Below are 4,991 nucleotides of genomic sequence, written 5' to 3' on the forward strand. Positions count from 1 at the left end.
CCCTGTCCCTGGGTTGGTCAGCACCACCTCCTTACCCACGTCTCCCCCTCCCCTGTGTCCCCCCAGAACCGTTGATGAATTGGGAGCATGTTTGATGAAAACTTTCAACGTTGCTTCACACATCAATATGGATGTGGTGTTTTTCTTAAAAATACAGCCTGTTTCCTGAATTTCTTAGTTAATTTGTACAGTGTTAGAAATGAGAGGTGTAGGGTACCAGCCCCAACAATCAAATAGGTCCACGGGGCGGTTCTGTCATGGAGACATCAGAAAAGATAATGCATGCACGTGCTCAACCCTGGGAACATCATGACTTCAGGAGCCAGATCCACACACACACAGAGAATATATTTCCCACCAAGGCTTATATACACTAGGGGCACGCAAGCCTCCCTAATTACAGGTAAACACATACATAACAAGTTGGGCTGTACCCTAACCCTAAAGGTTCCTGAGGACATTCGAGGAGTAACCTAACACAAGCGTCCGGGGCAGGTAAGGGGGAGTCTCCGTCTGTCTTCAGACCTAGAGAGCAACAGCACATGTCTGCCCCCAGCGATAAAGCTGTTGGCTACATAGCAATCAGCCAGGTGCTTGTAAGAGGTAGCTTTAAGGTAGCACTATGATGGGAGGATACAGTGGGCAGCAATATTAATGAGAATGTGATTGGGACGCACCTTCAATTCACAAGGGAGAAGGCCTCCCTCCAGCCCAGAAACCCAGCCTGCCAGGCTCCTTAATAGATGAGACTACAGGATTCATCCATATGCATTCTCGGTCTCTGCTGCCCACAAAGAGGGACGTTTATCAATTTCTGTAGTTGTCTTGTTAAGTGCCTAATTATACGTTGAAAGTCCTCAGGTACTTTGTGTGTCTCCATGCTTCCGTTAATAAAGTAGAGTATTAAGTAGCTCAAGGCTATGAGGATCATCAGTATTTCATTTTGATTTTTTTTAACGTCTACAACAAACAGTGAATCTAGTGAGACACACATGTTATTGTGCCAGCCCCACCAGGCCCCGACTTCAGCCTCCCAAGTCCCTTCAGCAGAGCCTGTCATCCTCCATGGGACGTGGTAAAGGAAGAGGCTCCAACATGCCACGGGCCCTTTAGAGATGCTCATCAGACTCTGGTGTTCTAGGAACCAGAAAGTAGGAACCACTTGTTTTCTAAACTTCTCTTAACTCTCCAACGTGAACTGTCAAGCTTGCTCCAGGTGAGATGATAATTGCAGTTCCGTGGGGAGGGGAGGTCACACAATCCCTCACCCGGATTTCAGTGTTTGGCTGCTGCTCTTTCACACCTGTGTTGGCTGTTGCAGCCCTCAATGAGGCCAGGTCCTCGCCCGGGGAAGGACTCAGGTGAGCATCTTCTGTGCTAGCCTGAAAGGCTTAGGATTCTGAATGGAAAAGTGGAGAATGGGGAGTTACTTGAGTGGTAGTGTCTGGAAAAGGGGTCACTCCATCTAGGGCAGGTACTGGAGCAGTGACAGGGTCATACTGGGAGGATCCAAGTTCCTGAGGAGAGTGTTGAGCTTTAGGAAGGAGACTAGACGATGGCTATCCAACCTCAGTTCCTGCTTATTATTGAGGTAATTGAGAATTTCCACATACATCCTCTTCCAGTCTTCAGTATTCCCAAAATTCATAGCAATCGATACAAGGGAATTATTTGTCTGTAAGTTTATCATGTGCTCAATGATGACAGTACAGGTATAGTTGCTTCCAATATATTTGGTGTACTGGGAAGTAAATATAAATGTATTCACCTTTCTGAATGAGCACAGGGGTTTTCAATATTTTTTTCTAATTGAAAATTTTATAAAGTGGGAAAATTTTCAGGACTTTAGACAACTCATAAGGCACAAATATTTCTCTCTGTAGTTGGAAAACAATCAGATGCTATTTCCCCTCCTCACTATTCATTTCCCTCTAACTTTAGTTTGTCCAACATATGAGATTTCTCTCCTCCCAGTTTAATGTTGCTTACTTATATTCTCTTTAAAATGGTTGGGATTACAAAATAGGTTATGATTCTTCTTCAGTTTCCAGAAAGAACAAATATATGATGACAGCATCTGTAAAAATGAATCATTTGTTTTTTACCTCAAAACCGATTATTACATTTTTTTCTTTTCAAGACCTACGTTTTGGATCACAGCTTAGTTTTGTGCAATATTTTGTGTAATAAATGTCATTTTACTTTCATTCCTGATCCAAGAAATGGAATGATTCTGTTACAGTATTGATGTTTACTGAGTAAATCCAATTTTGTTGTGGAAAATTGGTCAGGGCATGTGTAGTATATCAAAACCGGTAACCTGGATCCATACGTGATATTGGTCTGTGGAATCAAGATTTATATAAATGTAAAATGATCACAGATAAACGTAAGAACTATTTAAAAGGTATGCGGTAAACTTTTGAAATATATTTAAGGCATTTGGTTTACTTCAGGAAAACCAAGTGAGAACTGTCATAGAACAGCACAGCCATCAATTGACACAATGTCATTGCAGCCATGGTACCCAGGTTCAAATCCTGACCTGACCTCTTCTAGATACATTTGCTTCCTTTGACAAAAAAAAGTTACATTACTTCCTAATGCATAGTTATGTGCATAAAATACATTAAAATTGATAAACTTCATATCAATGCTTAGATGCTTTGTAACTGCTACTGAAATACACACAGAAAACACTGGGTTGCCTTTTAAAAGAATATCTATTTAGAAATCAATTTTCAGAGTAAGGTTATATGAAGTGGAACATTTTAAATCATGATTTCCCCCAAATATCAGTCTATATCTTTGATTTAGATTTTCATGCAGATTTCCATGAAAACCCCTTCCTGTGCTTATACATTTGAATCAAAATCCCTGGATAATGACAGAATGTCCTTGGAATGGAAATAGCAATTATCTATGGATTTGAAATCGTCGCTGGAATTCTTGGGAATTTCTCACTCATAATTCATCACATCCACTTATACGTCCATGGGTGCAGGTCACTATCCGTAGACTCAATGATCAGAAAACTGACTGTAGCCAATTCTCTGATCATTCTCTCTCTATTAGTTTCCCAAGCAATGGGAACTTCTGAGTTGAAAGGTTTCCTCAATGATACTGCCTGCAAACTTCTTTCATACATTCACAGAGTGGGCAGGGCTGTGTCCATTGGCAGCACCTGCCTGTTGAGTGTCTTCCAGGCCATCACCATCAGCCCCAGGAGCTCCAGGTGGGCAGATGTTAAGCAGAACGCCCTCAAGCACATGGGGCTCTGCAGTAGCCTTTCCTGGGGACTGCACATGGTCGTCCTTGCAATGATCCCTATTTATACGTCTGTCGATAGGAACAATAAAACCACCACAAAGAACAAATTCGGATACTGTCGGCTGGCACCTACTGACGGTAAAATATTTGCACTCTTTCTAGCATTGATATCCTCCCACGATGTTGTGTGTCTGGGAGTCATGTCTTGGGCCAGTGGCGCCATGGTTTCTAGCTTGTACAGACACAAGCAGCAGATCAGACACATTTACAGCAACCACCTCTCACCCGGATCCTCCGCAGAAACCAGAGCTTCCCAAAGCATCCTTGTCCTGGTGAGCGCCTTTGTGTTCTCCTATGCCATCTCATCTGTTATTGGAACTTATTTCTCTCATTTTGATAATCCCAGTCAGTGGCTGGTGAAGATGTATGCATTTATTAAGGCCTGTTTCCCAGCCCTCAGTCCCTTTCTTCTCATGAGCAGCAACACTCGGGTTTTGAAGCTATGCTCTCTCTGTTAAAGCAATGCACTGATTCCATCAATCCTCAGGAAAAGAGAGTTCATGTGTTCATCAAGTTCAGTTGCAGATGAACTCTTCACTCACAGTAACTTAAGAACATTGACAGGCTTATCTCACAGCAGAGAATATGATGAACTAGACGACAAAGATTTGGCTCCATTCATAAATTGTAAATAATTGTACATTCAATCTGATATCATTGCTATGGAAGTACTTATAGAGTTGTGTTCAGGGTATGTACAATAATGAAATGATTAGTGTTGGCATTATTATGCTTTGTTGCTACCTCAGACGCATATTCTGCCAATATTATTCAATTGCATAGAGATTTAGCAGATATTACATTATCATCATCATTATTGATATATTTGATCTCGTTGATGTAGCCAATCTGTTAATGCATTTCACGAAGAATCTTTCCATCTTTAGATGATTTTCGACCAATCTAATGTTCTTCCAAAGCGATTGATCTCACTGATTATACACATAATCAAAATGAAATTAAGTCTTTCCATCCTTGATTTTAAGTAGGATTCTGGTTTTACTTCTTACATCCTAAGAGTAACAGCAGGAATTTAAAAAGAGAAATCTGGGCATCTAAGAATGCATATGTAGAAAGGTAAACACGTACGAAAATGTTCATGTAAAAAAAATAATAATAAAAAAAATAAAATTAAAAAAAAGAAAATGTTCATGTAAATTTTGGAAATATGAAATGAAATGCAGGGCAATAAATGAGGACATAAGAATTATGGGTTGCAATTGATGTGTGTATGGATTGTGATAAGAGTTGTATGAGCCCCTAATAAAACGATTAAAAAAAGAATTATGTGTTGAAATAGAGACATGATGAATGCACTAAGTTAGTTACAAATATCGTGCGATCCCATTGACAGGAGCTACTTAAAACAGGCAAAGGGATGGAGACCAAAGATTATTAATAATGGGTACCAAGAATGTGAGAGGTCAGAAACATGGCAGGTTGTCTTTCTATTTCCATGAAAATAATCCTTGTTATCATTTCATTGATGATCATGCTGTCTCAAAGGCAAGGAACAACAGCAACATCATTCAAACACTGAAGGCTACTGGTCTTACCTGAATTACTACCATGGCTACTTAGCAAGTCCATGTCTTGTCTATTCGCTATAATTTATTTTTAACAAGAAAATTATTTCTTTATTTATAACATGATTTTGTGTT

This window comes from Echinops telfairi, unplaced genomic scaffold (assembly GCF_000313985.2).
Source record: "Echinops telfairi isolate 266 unplaced genomic scaffold, ASM31398v2 ScPeMD7_655;HRSCAF=1070, whole genome shotgun sequence".
NCBI classification, from domain to species: domain Eukaryota; kingdom Metazoa; phylum Chordata; class Mammalia; order Afrosoricida; family Tenrecidae; genus Echinops; species Echinops telfairi.